Here is a 15,464-nt window from a genome sequence, read left to right on the forward strand (position 1 = left end):
CAACCGCATAAAAAAACAGCATATTTCCTTTATAGCGCCCTCCTGTCCCCAAAGCCCACGAGGGCCTGCACCCAGCCTCAGCTCACTCTCTGTGACCCGCTCAACCGTGGTGTCACCCTCCAAGCGCTCTAAAAAGATCCTATCATATCTTTGTGATGGGACCCCCAGGGGTCCCATGACAAAGAAACAATAGGTGTGGCATGGCCTTTTACATAATAGCTTGATCAAAGGGTTGATTCGATCAAAGGCAGGCCTTCAGGGCAAGGTGTTTATGGTCCCTTTAACAAAAGGAACACCTTCTAAATGACTACAGATAGAATGGAATAATGACATAATACCACCCATACAATCATACATTATGAATCAATAGTCCAACACTGCCATAACAGTAAACACCAAACCCCTTCCCACCAAGCCTAAAAGATTCTGAGCATGTTGTCATTTTCATATACCTAAAAGAAAAAATAAGAGAAAAAAAGAGGCTGAAATAAAATGAGGTAAAATAAAGAGCCTTTTTGTACTTTGTATTTTTCTCCTTTTAACGTCCTTTGAAGAAAATGTTTAATGTGTCGACACTGAGGCCTCTGTCACAGTTGTGTGTCTGTGGAGTTACTGTAGGCACAGTCCTTGTCACGGTCATAGTCTCTCGCCGCTCTCTCTCTCTCACTGCGCAAACCAAACAAACCGTCAGAAACAATTCAGCCGTTGGTACCCAGTCAAGATCTATGGTGGTGGTTGCAGGCCTGGTTTAAATGAATTGTTTACACAAAAACTGAAATATGTTTTACCTTGTTTTTGCAACAACCAATGTTCACATAGTAATGTTGGACAATTATATTAAAAATAAAATACCCCCCCCCCCACCCACACACACACACACACACACACACACACACAGACAGAAGCAGAGAACACATCTAGCCCTTATTTCAAATCGATAATAATGAAGGGCTTCATTAAAAAAAAGTATGAAAAAGGAGAAAAATGACAGCCACACAACAGTTAATTCAATAAATATAATCTTTATGTATGTATTATTAGTGCATGATGATACATTGGAATGTTGAGATGGCTCCAGAGACAGTGTAATGAGTTTAGTATTGCACTTCCATAAAGCCGGTATGTCAAGGACAGGCTGTTTCATATCTCTGTAGCAAGCTCCTTGGCCCCCTGCAGTGAACACAGAACACATGTTTTAGGTGTTTAGCCTATAGGTTACACCTTACACAGATATAAAAAAAAGTGTCCAATCCCATCTACAATACAGCTACATACTAGCCACGTCATTCGCTTCCTGCGTGAAAAAGCCTTAAGTCTCTATTTAGATGCAACATAGGCAAGTTGGGGGAACTACGGATTGAAATTAGCTCGCTAAATCCGGTGTATTTGCATTACATCATGTGTTTATTAAAATATGCACTGTGACGTCCAAATGAACAAAGAAAAATAAAGAAACAAACATGGATTATCTATGACTCAGAGAGAGTACAAATAAGAACCAAGAAACGGAAACATAGATCTCATCCTTTTAGCATTATTTTGTTAGTGTACTGCTGTTCAAACGTGTTAATAAAGTATTCAATCAGTCAAACAAACAAACCAAATTGACCTGTAACACTGAGGATTCTTACTGTGTATTGTAGCATTTTGGTGCAGGTCTGTGTGTGTTCACCGTGTGAATCCAGGAGGAAAACTATTGATTTCATGGGTTAAATAAATACACTTCAGTGGTAGGAGCCAGGTTAAACAAGGAAGTGTAAGTCAATATTAGGTCGGTGTTACCCGACACACACAAAAAAAAAACCCTGACCCAAATGAAATACACACACAACCACACAGAACTAAATGTTTACACCTCAAACCATGCGGTGCGCTTGCATCATTCTGTGATGTCCTGCAGGCTGTCTGGGCTCACCTTGCTGAGCTCTGGAAACAGCTCCTGAACAGCAATATCCAGCAGGACATAGGTCATCTGAGGACACAGCACAAACACATTACAACTGAACATTCTCCTTGCTGTTGGGCAGAAACCTCTTATCTCCATATTTGAACTTTTTGTGTTTCTTTTCCGTAAATTAACGCCCTATTTGAACGTCAATATAGGGTAAAAAAAAAAAAAAACTGCCAGAAAATACACAATTAATTAATTAATACATGGCAGGGAATGTGTTCATCGAAATAATCCTTCATTTTCTTTATCGATTTACATGAAATTGCTGAAAATAGCTGAGCTCACAGTGTGAGCTTGTAGGACGGCTACTTTATGTATTTTTGCATGACACTGTCGTACGACAAAGTATAAAATAGGGCTTAAAGGGATAGTTCACCCAAAAAATGACTTATTTTCTGTCAATTACACAACCCATGAAGCTTTGAATTCATGGAGATTTTTCAGTTTTTGTCGCATTCCTAAGCCAATAATTTGATGAGCGGGGGGAAGATGCTAATGTATCCGGTAGGAGACACAAAGTTGACACTTATTTGTGTCTCCTACCGGAGCCACTGCCGGTCATCAAATTATTGGCTTAGGGGTGAACTATCCCTTTAAGTGGTTAATCGGACTAATGGACTTAGTTGATTATCTAAAATCAATTAGAACATTTTCATGTCAATTTGTTGATGTACACACAATAAAAAATAATAAAAATAAAAATACAGTTGTCGATTATTTGATTAATCTGAAAAGTAATCGATAGCATTATCTTTAATAAAATAATCAATAGTTGCAGCCCTAGTCACAATGATTAGGAATACAGCTGGAGAAAAAAGTGATTTTAACACAGTGGAACCCCAGAACCTCCACACCCCCAGTGCATCTGACTTAGCCACTGTCAACCTGGCGTCCCAAAATGTTTCAAAAATAGCAGGTCTACAAGCTCCTGGCAGATCGGCGTGTGTGAGCGACACCACGGGCACAGAATGACTGTAGTGTTAGTTTCTCAGCTGACCTGTTTGTTGAGCAGTGGATGCTGGAAGACTTCGAACAGACGCCTGATGCCCTCGTATTTATTCTCCTCGCCGATGCACTTCCTCACAACATCTGAACGTGGAAGACACAGACATGTGCATGCAGACAGAAGAAACACACACGTGTGTGCACACACACACACACACACACACACACACACACACACACACACACACACACACACACACACACACACACACACACACACACACACACACACACACACACACACACACACACACACATCAAATCATGCACTTCATTGCTCTTGGAATTTATTATAAAATGTTCCCTGTATATTGTTCCCAAGGCAGAAATCTCCATATTTTTTTTCATAAATGAATGCACTACTTTTATGCACAAGAGTGTGGCACAAAAGTCGCAAAAATAGACGATCAGCTATTTTCGCTGCTTGGGAAAAATGTTGAAACTGAAAAGTTAAAGGTTATATGACATTCTTTAAAAAAAAAAAAAAAAACTCAATTACACCCCAAAAATCTGAACTTTGAACAATCAGTGGATTTTCTGTGGTCTATGGTTTTCTGAATAATTAGGCTGAAAGGTAATCTGAGCTTGGCCCTTCGGCAGTGAGGTCACAGCCGATTAATCCCGCCCACTCTCCTCCTCGCCCCTCCCCTCCCCTATCCTTTCCTTTGGGGGGGGGGCGGAGCAGAGGCGATGATTGACAGGCAAAATCCCTCACTAGCGACACCCGCAGGCAAAGATTTCTTTTTTCATTGCAGTTGAAAAGGCTTTAGAAATGTGAGAGAAAAACACCTGCCATGGATCAATGGAGTGGAATTTTTTGTTAAAACTTTCTACACACGTTTGAAGGACCATTACAAAGACTTTTGATGTGTCTTAAAACTGAACGTCATGAAACCTTTAAAGTGGTTAAATCTGTTTAACCACTACAAATGGTCCCATTTGTACCCACTCAGAGTTAAATTAACACTGAGTATTTGATAACAGTATGGATTGGGGTCCCAGAGGGGAAAAAAAACATTACCAAAAGGAAGGTCTGTGTGGCCTAATGCATTTTAAACTGAGGGTCCTTGAAATGGAAAAGGTTAGAGAATCACTGCTTTACTGCATGGTTCCTAACTTCCTACACCAGTAGTTCTCAAACTTTTTTTGTGCCAAGGACACCCAAACGGATATACGTTTGGCCACGGACCCCCATCTGAAAATGTTTTGTGCCATGGACCACCAGAGGAGATTATTTTGTTCAAAAAAGAAAATCACTTCCAACATTTTTCAAAGATTTAAAAAGAAATAGCAGAAGTGCAAGCTTGTATATCTGCTATTTTTGAATAGCCAACATTGATGGACCACTGTGTTCAGGTGTGCCACACTGACCTGGCAGATACTTCATCATCTCCTCAAACGTCTGCTTGGATCTGGTCTGCTTGTCCTCCACGGTCCTCTCCTCCGTGGTCTCACAGAACACAGCGTCTAATGGACACACAAAGGTTTATATACACCACCACCGTTTACATTAATGCAGTGGTCCGTGGACCCCCAGAGGTCCTTTGAGGGGGTTCCAGTGGAACTCACAGAACACAGCGTCTAAATTATATGAATACACAAAGGTTTGTATGCGGTTATCAGCGGTTCTCAACCTGTAGGCCAGGGCCCACTGGTGGGCCGGCCGTGAGAATATTGCAAGTGGGCCCCCAAATAACTGCCAAAACACCAAAGATTTTAATGAGAATATAACAATATTAAAAAATAAAAAATACATGTAAAAACTAATACCATGGTATTTTTCCTTTACAACCTTAAAAAAAAGAACTCTTTGTGATACCAACTATGTACTATGTTAGTTCTGTTGATCCAAGCTGGAACACAATTGTTTGATTCAAAATAACATTTGAATAAACGTGCTCTGAAAATGCACGCTTATTTGCCTCTGTATTGGGAAAAGAGAAATCTCAAATCTTGTATAGTTGTGTCATGTGTTGCAATAATAATGTGTGCTTGTCACGAAATCCCAAGGTACACACCTGGACTTTGTCTCACAGCACACACACCACTATTTGCGGTGCAGGGCACGCTACTAAATCAGGCAAAACTTCAACCCCTAAACCTAACCTCTAAAGGCCTAATCCTAACCATAGCCTCAACCGGAATCTTTTCCTAATTGTAAGACTAACTCCCCAAACCTTTTTTTAACCATTGTAGTGGCAGAAAACCTATATGTATGTAACGTTAGAAGCCGTCTAGAGCAGGTGTTGAGTTAAAGTACTCATGCAATAAGAGTAGCTGGGGAAGCAGCTACTCTGAGTTTAGCACACATTCAGTGCTACTAGGGCAAGGGTCTGACGTCCATTTCTGGGAAAAACCTGGGAAGGGAGCCATAGAAGGTCCCATAAGCAAGTATACACATTAAATGATGTCATGATCAAGAATGATATCAGACCAATGAACTCTTATTTCACAGAATTAATATCATGTCAGAACTCTTAAATTCGCGGAAAAGAGGTAATTTACATGGAAGATGTTGTTGTGTGCCTGATAGATTGAGAAACTAGAAAAAGTGCTCCTCGGAGCACAGGTCTCCGCCAGGTCAGGTACGTTATTGTGGCCTCCTGGTGGCGCTATAATAGGCCAATGTGAAAAGAGTGCCATTTATTCTTAGGTCTTTCACGGCAATCAGACACTGCATTAATGATTTGAGGCATTTTGTTCCAAAAATGTGTTTTGCTAAATTAGACCTGCTGGTGGCGCTATAACAGGCCAATGTGAAAAGGGTGGCATTTTTTCCTCTGCCTAGTGGGAATGTGCGTGTGAAAATTCACGGAAATCGCAAGCTGCGTGCATAGTTTGAGGCTTTTTGTTCAAAACGGACCAATCCTGCAAACTTTGGAAGCTAACCATAGGCAATGAGGATGGAATATGGGAAATCGGACAGATTTGTGTTGATCACATGACTATAGAGATACTGTGTACTGATTTGCATGACGTTTGGATAAAATCTGTAGGAGTAATGTAAAAAAAAAGGGTTTTGCACAAATCGGCCTCCTGGTGGCGCTATAACAGGCCCATGTGGAAAAATTGGGGCAGAGGTTCTGAATTGGCATCCAGGGAGTGTGTGTGCACAGTTTCGGAGCGACCGGGCCAACGGTGCCAGAGATTAGCTGTTCACACACAGACAGGACGGACGGACGGACAGGGGCGAAAACATACTCTCTCGCCATGCCTTTCGGCCTGGCGGAGACAATGACCAGACATGGATGAGGAAGGAGGGGGCCCGACCAAAGGGACTGAGTCAGATAAAATGTGTATAAATACTTAGTAAAGATATCATTCGATTAGATTCGAACGCAGATGAGCTTGTGAGCACTGCCTGCTTCTGCTATGCTATTTGTAACCTGCCGGCACGAAATAAAGCTTGACGATTGAAGATCCACCTCGACTTGTGTACTTCCATCCTTCCATACACCTGGTGAAAGAGTATCCTAAGTCTACAAGTATCCACTTCACCATAAAACTACAATTTGTCTTGTGAAGACCAGGGAAATGGCCCCCACAATATCATCTTTTCAAATTCTATTATAGTTGTGGGGTCATCTGGCGCTCGAAATTACGGTAATACACGCACACACACATGCACACAGCTATAATTGTGCGGCTATTCCAGTGATCCACATGATGGAACCCTTAAAACACTCACCACTAAAATGCCACAGCCTCGCCTCAACCATTAGGTGTCTAACCGTAGCTTTATCCTAAATCCTAAAATTACACCCATCTGTTACGAAGGCAGACAAGCAAGCAGAAATAACTACCAATGGCTCCTTTGTAAATGCTCTATTCTTGCATTGGTCTGAGTGCATCAGTCCAAAGATAGAACACCCACACAAGTACAAGCATGCACACACACTGGGGACGGGTGTTTTGGAGCATATTTTTGTAAAAGGTGTACACGTGGAGTGTTTGTGGTTTATCAGCGGTTAACCATAACGTGACACCGTATTTATACAAACTTAACATTGTGGTGCACATCGCGTGCCTTGGACACATCGACTGCATCATACATTATGTATACAGCCGTCACTGGCGTGAGGCACGTCAGCGCCACACAGTGGTAAGGAAAGCTGCGTGTGTCCCATATTAAAACTAGAAAAAGTGCTCCTCGGAGCACAAGTCTCCGCCATGTCAGGTAGGTTATTATGGCCTCCTGGTGGCACTATAATAGGCCAATGTGAAAAGGGTGCCATTTGTTCCTCAACGTAGTGCAAATGTGCATTCAAAGTTTCACCACAATCGGACGCTGCGTTCATGATTTGCGGCATTTTGTTCAAAACGGGCCACTCCTGCAAACATTACATGTCAATGTTAGCCAATCAGGATGGAATATGAAAAATCAAACAGATCCATTTTCAAATGGCAATTGTTAGGTTTTATGCTATTGTTTATATAGTTTTAGAATGTATTTCACCTGTTTACAGGTCGGGGTGATTTATAGTTTATTTATAGGTAAATAGGTCTCCCTAGTGGTTGTCAGGAGTTATTACATTTTACCTTTATTGTTTATCTGTTTTATAAGTTTACAATCTTTTCTTGCGGTTATGGGACGGGAGAGTATTTTGTATATTTTAAGGGGATTTAGAGGTGATTTACTGATTAGTAATGTGTTCATGTTTCGGCTGGGTTTAGAGGTAGGACGCTCAAAAGCCGCCCTTGGGAGGGAATATTTTAATACGACTCTGGAAGTCCTTTATGCGCAGGCGCGTCTGTTACGTCCCTCAGTGTGTTGTTGCTGTTTAAGAAGCCGGACGGATCATTGGTGAGCTGAGACGCTAATGTGTATAAATGTGTATAATTGTGATGTAGAGTACGAGTGGGTTATACGGTCTGTAATGTGTTCTGTTATTGATGATTGTGTTTGTTTGTTTGTTTCTGTGCTTTACAGTAAAATAACCTGCTTTGCTACCATCGCCATTGCTTGCTGCTAGCTAGCTAACCCAGGCTATATACTAACGCCTCGTGTGTGGAGTACACGGGCTGGTCATAGCATATACTGTGCACAGTTTAGGTAGAAGTGTGTTTGTATTTGTATGAGTGTGTTTGGTAAATAAATGACAAAAAGACAAGGTTGTTATTTATTGGGTTTATTGGTAGTATGGTTGAGTGGTTTTCACTGACGATCCGGATTAAACAGTACCCTGTGCGGAGGGGTTTATACAGGTTAATGTAGTTAGTCTTGTATATCCGTACAGCAATTCTTCCTCGGCCTAATGGGAATGTGTTTGCAAAATTTCATGGAAATTGCATGCTTTGTTCATGATTTGAGGCATTTTGTTAGAAACTGAGTACTCCTGCAAACTTTGAAAGGCAATTTTTGCCAATCAGGATGGAATATGAAAAATCTGAAATGAGAAGTTTCTTTTAATGACTATAGAGATGCTGTGTACCGATTTGGGGGATTTTTGGCCAAAATCTGTAGGAGTACTGTCCAAAAATGTGTTTTGCACAAATCGGCCTCCTGGTGGCGCTATAAAAGGCCCATGTGAAAAATTTGGAGCAGAGGTTCTGCTCTGGCAGCCAGGGAGTGTGTGTGCACAGTTTCGCTGCGATCAAGCCAACGGTGCCAGAGATTAGCTGTACACAAAATGACAGAATGACGGACACACACACACGGACTGACGGACAGGGGGTAAAACATACTCTCTCGCCATGCCTTTCGGCCTGGCGGAGACAATGAAGCACTTTGTGGAACTAATTCATGAGACTGAGAACTGCAGAGCAGACTCTTTGAACAGCATCCAAATAAAGTTAAACAGTCTTTCTGTCTTTCTGGAAATGTTGTCCACTGGCCAGGGGGTTTCTTCAACAGCTACAGTTTGTAATATGATATATTGGCAGCTGGGTTAGTAGAAAGGCCACCTGGGAAACAGTTCCCTGGTTCACATCCCAGCCCAGTTACTATGTGCCTCTTGTAACGACTTCTGTAGTGAGGACCAGGAAAATTGCCCATACAATGTCCATTTCTCAAAATCAACTACACTTGTGGGGACATTTGGTCCTCACACGTACACACACACACACAGAGACACACACACACACACACACACACACACACACACACACACACACACACACACACACACACACACACAGACGCACACACACACACACAAAAACACACACACACACACACACACACACACACACAGACGCACACACACACACACACACACACACACACACACACACACACACACACACACACACACACACACACACACACACACACACACACACACACACACACACACACACACACACACACACACACACACACACACACACACACACACACCCCTACCTCTGAGCTGTGTGATCAGAGAGACCATGCGGTGCTCCTGCAGGATCTGGTCCAGTTTGAAGTGCATGTACTGGTCCAAGTAGGCCTCGAACGTGTTCTTCAGCAGGATCCTCCCCTCTGACATGACGTGATGGAGCCAGTCGGGCATGTGGAACACCACCCGACCTGTCCATCCACACAGGACACAACAAGCCATCAGCATACCTGCATCACATACCTGCCAGCACTCCTGATTTTAGCAGGAGACTCCTTCTGGGGGAGCGCCCCCAAACCCCCCGCCGGACTTGGCCCACCCACATTCATTTAACCATACAACGTTCATGTCTGTGTATCAGAACCTTGTCTTTACTAAAGTAAACCCCCCTTTTACCTTTTAATTTGAACTATTTTGTTTTAATTAGCTTTTGATACTTTTAAAGTTTTGGGTATCTAGAAACGCTCTATAGGTTATTATTATTATTATTATTATTATTATTATTATTATTATTATTATTATTATTACCCTTATTATTAATTATTATTATTATTAAGGAAAATCTCCTGATTTTATCCTCAGCGTTTTGGACCTTTTTCATTTCCAGTATGTTATCGCTGGGACTCTGATCTATACTGTCAAATCCTCTGTTAGTTTTAACTCTGAGAGTGTACAAATGGACCTCATGGGTCCTCCTTTTGGTTCTTCCATTTGTTCCATTTAAACCGCTTGAACCCTAGCATCCCTATTCTGAGGAGAACATATGCCCAAAAATAGCAGATCTACAAGCTCACAACACGTCGCGCTGTGACGTGTTGTGGGCTTGTAGATCTGCTATTTTCGGCCAGCAGGTTTGGTGTGGAGGGAAAGAAGAGCAGACCATAAGTACAGAGCCAAAGGTCAAGTTTACTAATTGAGAGGTTAAATGTGTGAAAATACACATTAACATGAATCCAACATATTAATAGACAAGATAAAACAGTGACCCACGTGTTGATGACAGGGATTAAAGCAAAGAACTGATCTCACGACTGACACTGTTTGTTTGGTCCAGTCCCATACATGTGATTTGTGAAACAGCATGAAAGGAGCTAGCACTCTGTTACCTAAACAATTAGCACAATATGGAGAATTATGAAGTTTAGGTATTATCATTGTAAACTTATGTTCCTGCTGTTCTACGTACAGCCAGCCAAACCAGTTGGAGAAACTGCAGATAGGGGCTTTAACTTTAGCTTTTATGAAATATCCGAGACCATTAGGGTTTTATGGAAGCTTGCTTCTGAACATGCATTCTAATACGCTTAGTTTTCAGTCTTATAAAAATGCAATCATACGATGAAGATGAAAAGTAATTGTCCCACTCACTTGTATACATCAGGTAGTTGTAATGATGACAGAAATGGTCCCACTCACCCGTATACATCAGGTAGTCGTACATGCCACTCACAGGCATCATCTCCATGAAGCAGTTCTGGTTGTATTTCCTCTCACAGCTCTCAGGAAGGTTAGCGTTGTTCTTAAACAGATCGCCGATCAGCTACAAGAGAGTTAGTGAAGCCATCAGTCATCCAAAAGACCATTATGTGCCGGGATCGCTTTGCCGGTTCTCATTCATTAAATCAGGACTGAGTTCTTACACATGATCAATAATAATAAACCATTAAACTGTTATTCGTTAACGTTCCAATTTCCACAGTCAAGGATTTGAACTTAATTGTGACTCTCTATTCACAAGCTAGGCCTATGCACCACCCAACCATTCGAGTATAATCTATTCCGATTTTTGTTATGTTTTCACAAAATGTCCTTTAATATACAATCGAACAATATTATAGCAAACCATATGTCTGGATGTTGCTGGTTGGGGGTTAATGCTTGAGACCCATGCATCCAATAATGTCCTCGTGTCAAATCCAATAGTGCATGACCTTAAGATTTGTGCATATATTTTCTGGTTTGTATCGGATCCCTTTAATTATCTAAATTTAATCAAACAGTCAGTAGTACGCATAAACCATGAACTACTATTTCATAGGTATCTAGTTAATTTGTTGTATGTTATTATTCATAACTCTTCATAACTCTGGACTGTTGACACCGACTGGATTATGACATTCACTTTTCTATTTGGCATGGAAAGGTTTGGGAACATATTTTAGAGAGACACTGAAGAGCCCTACCTGCTCACTGACTGTAAGTCGTACTTCTAAACATATTCCTTTCATCACATTTAGAGGCCCTCAGTAGTGGAGCTCTCTATTATATGCATCACTTAAGTCTTCTTAAGTGTAGTAATTCTTCCTCACTGTAGTAATAGATTTAGTAATCTTTACAATTTAGTTTTTTTGTCTTTTTCTTCTTTTGTGCAGTTTTTTGTGTTTTTATTTATTTATTGCAGCACAGCTCCCCTTGTAAACTTGTATTATTTTGTATTGTTCTTATTGTACTTTTAATCCTTGTTATTTAATGACCTCTTCCATGAAGGAAAGGATTCCAAATAAGCCTGCCGGGTTCTTTCTTTCCTTGCACAGCAACTTGTTTTCTTTGATATGTATCGTTTCTTTTTTTTGTATATAACAATGTGCTAAATAAACTAAACTAAACTAACCTAAGTCACCTGCTCACTGACTGTAAGAAACTCTAGATCAGGGGTCTTCAACGTTTTCAGGCCAAAGACCCCCTAGCTGAGAGAGAGATGAAGCAGGGACTCCCTCTGTATTGTATAAAATGAGTTTCAGATAAACTTTTGCTGCTCTTTTTTCCCTCTACACCTATAACTCCTTGCCAAAAATAGACGATCTACAAGTTCACAACGCCTCGCAGGCGTAAGTTCTCAGAAAAGGGATAGTAGGGTTCAAGTGGTTAATGTAAAAAAAAAAATTATACCACACAAAGATTTGCGGACCCCCTGTAGTAGCTCTGAGGACCCCCTAGGGGTCCCGGACCCCCTGTTGAAGACCCCTGCTCTAGATAAGAGTGCTAGCTAAAAGCAATACAAAGACTTTGGTTTATCCGACAGAGAAAAAAACACAATGACTTAGTGTGAGGCTCTACATCCCCCCCTGATACTGAGCGAGGTCAGTTAGGTCAGCACTTCCATTTCCTTCTCAATAAATAAGCTAGGGCAGTTGGTTCTAACCCTCCGCGTACCATCTTGTTGTTCTCTGCGCTGGGACTGACGACGGTGATTTCTTGCCGGCTGGGTTTGGCTTTAGGAGACTCGCAGGAGTTAAAGAAAGACTGGATGAATGGCTCCAGGTTCTGGCCTTTCTGAAATACAAGAAGTCAAACACAGCACTGAGAGATCACCTCCACTTCTCTGAAACGCACGCATGCGTAGCTTGGTTGAATGCCTCTGCAGGAATGTGACTTGGATGTTAAAAGAGTGTGGGAGTGGGTACAAACAGGTACGCAACTGAGGTCGGTGGTGAAAGAAGTACTCAGATAATTTACTTGAGTAAAAGCAGCAATGCCACGATATATAAAAATACTCTGTTACAAGTAAAAGGCCTGTGTTCGAACTGTTACTTGAGTAAAAGTACAAAAGTATTGGCATCAAAATGTACTTACAGTAACAAAAGTAAAAGTACTGAACTGTTTGAAAATAGAAGATCTACAAGCCTCGCGACATGTTGTGAGCTTGTAGATTGGCTATTTTCGAATAGCCTATGTATAAAACAGGGCTGAAGGGGTTAATGTATGTTTTATAATATAATAATTTATATCTTCAAAGTGACTAGTAGCTAAAGTTTTTAAAAGATTGTAGTGGAGTAAAAGTACAATATTTACCTCTGAGATGTAGTGGAGTAGAAGTAAAAGAACTGAAATTTGGAAATACTCCAGTAAAGTAAAAATACCTCAAAGTTGTATTAAGTACAGTACTTGAGTAAATGTACTTAGTTACTTTCCACCACTGACTGAGGTTATCCCTCAATTACATTCCCATTATGGATGTTTCGGTTGAATTACGACAAGAACAACCCCAGAATGCTCTATATTCTCATCATGCAACACTGCATTTCACTATACTAGATTGTTTTTATCATTTATCAGCGAGGCCGGATTCAAATACAATTGTAGATAACTTCACCGCAGTTAAGTGTGATAGAATTTACTCATATCATTATAGAAAATATGTCAATGGTGCAACGTTATCCTCCATATCATCTATTGCTCCATGTCATACAGTATGTGTGGGGGCGTGTTTCAAATGTCTGCATGAAATACACCACAGATAAGACTTGTTTGTTTCACCAGAGCTGATCTTCCTCTTTCAAATTTCACACCTGTTGGAAAGGTTCCATGACAGTGAAACTGTGCTTTGTAACCACAGACTATGTGAAGTAGCTGTGCTGCTATTGTCTCCTTCTGCGTGTGGTGTTGTAATCACTTCTCTCCAGCTAATTGAATACAGGAAGCAGACATCTTCAGACATCATTTGTTCTTCACCATATGACTAGTCAAATCTAAAGTGAGGTATCTCAAATTTGTTATTACAAGTATAAAGTCCTTTTACAAATGAAGTTATGAACGTTATTGGACATAGATAACTTGAATTATCATTATGACAGTTAGATATCGATATCGATAACGTGTACTTTTATTTAATTGTCACATTATATTTTGACATCTTCTTGTCGATTGCTCCTATACATTACATTAACAAATTAGCGATTTATTCAGCATTTTACATTAAAAGGGTTTACCATAGGTCACTTTCTCACCTCTTTCATGAGTTTGCCTGGTACAGACTTGAAGATTTTACCTGTGAAAGAAATTACTCAGATTAGTGTGTACTTTTTTCATCTGCTGTATTTTTTTTTCTTCTTTGTGAGAGCAATGTACCAAGTCACATTCCTCAAGCATGAACATCAGATAGCTGCCCAATAAACAGAGTGTTGATTGATTCATTGATTGATTAACACTGCCATCTAGTGGAGAGTGCTGGTTTGGATTATTTTTGGCTATTTTAGACTGAATGAACGGTAACCCAGAACCTTCCATTGCCTGGACCGTTCCAGAACCCATGAAGTTCTGTGATGTGTTTTTGTCTAAGTTTCCATTAGAAACATAACCGGGGAAGTACTTTATAAAACTCATTTAAAAAACAAAAAGGAAAAATTGCTTATTTACGAGCTCACAAAGCTTGTAGATCAACCGTACATTTCAGTGCTGGGTCGAATGGTTTTGACTCACCCAGGTTAGGGTTTGTTGAGTTGCATGGTTTTGACTCACCCAGGTTAGGGTTTGTTGATTTGCATGGTTTTGACTCACCCAGGTTAGGGTTTGTTGAGTTGCATGGTTTTGACTCACCCAGGTTAGGGTTTGTTGATTTGCATGGTTTTGACTCACCCAGGTTGACGTCAGGCAGCATCTTGTCCAGGAACTGAGACTCCATGCTGTGAGGCGACAGGAAGTCAGCCAACAGCTGGCTGTTATTCAGCTCTGGGTGAAAACACACACACACACACACACACACACACACACACACACACACACACACACACACACACACACACACACACACACACACACACACACACACACACACACACACACACACACACACACACACACAAATTAGATCACTGCTCAAACACCATTTTAAGTTCCTGCATGCCACCACAGAGTTTGAATCCTCCAGGGATTTCAACAAACACAATTGGCCGGTATTTGCAAGAGGGCAGCCAGACAGGGAGGGTGTTCGCTGTCACTGCATTAGCAACTCCTACAGGTTGGTCAAGGTTGCCTGTCAGCTGGGGTGGTGAACTATGAGCAAAGATGGTGGATTTAGAAAGACATCCCAATTTGAGCCACTAGAGGCGAAATGGTACACAAATTGCATACAAATGGTCTCCTAGTGGGCGCCGTCAGACGTTTAGCGGTGCGGTGCTAGATCCTGAGAGAGTGTGCTGCTGGGACAGAGAAAGGTTGATAATAAAGTAGATTTTCTCCTGATGTGTCTCTCTGAAAAAAAGCCATTTTAGTGTCAAAATATTTAGAAACTTGTGTGGCTTGTGGCGATTGGGTCCAATATTTAGTTACAGTGACCAGTGACCATGGGGTAAAGACTTGTTTAGAAGCTGTGTTGTTCACGTTCACTCTCCCATTGGTAATAGACTCCCACCTAATTCCACACACACACACACACACACACACACACACACACACACACACACACACAC

At 41.1% G+C, this 15,464-nt stretch overlaps 1 pseudogene across 1 annotated transcript in view; it reads right to left on the minus strand.

Moving 5' to 3' along the window:
* Positions 1 to 1,042: 1,042 nt before the first annotated feature.
* The window catches only part of LOC308103278 (sorting nexin-14-like), a 26,051-nt pseudogene continuing 11,629 nt past the window's right edge, over positions 1,043 to 15,464 (minus strand). Inside the window, exons 10-18 of the transcript XR_013935002.1 lie at positions 14,632 to 14,743; positions 14,004 to 14,044; positions 12,430 to 12,549; positions 10,693 to 10,816; positions 9,303 to 9,467; positions 4,328 to 4,423; positions 2,949 to 3,040; positions 1,916 to 1,972; positions 1,043 to 1,170 (exon numbers count right to left, since the gene is read on the minus strand). The product of XR_013935002.1 is annotated as a sorting nexin-14-like (transcript). The remainder of the gene's footprint in view (positions 1,171 to 1,915; positions 1,973 to 2,948; positions 3,041 to 4,327; positions 4,424 to 9,302; positions 9,468 to 10,692; positions 10,817 to 12,429; positions 12,550 to 14,003; positions 14,045 to 14,631; positions 14,744 to 15,464) is intronic.

This window comes from Gymnoscopelus braueri (genome assembly GCF_963280865.1).
Source record: "Gymnoscopelus braueri genome assembly, chromosome: 16".
NCBI classification, from domain to species: domain Eukaryota; kingdom Metazoa; phylum Chordata; class Actinopteri; order Myctophiformes; family Myctophidae; genus Gymnoscopelus; species Gymnoscopelus braueri.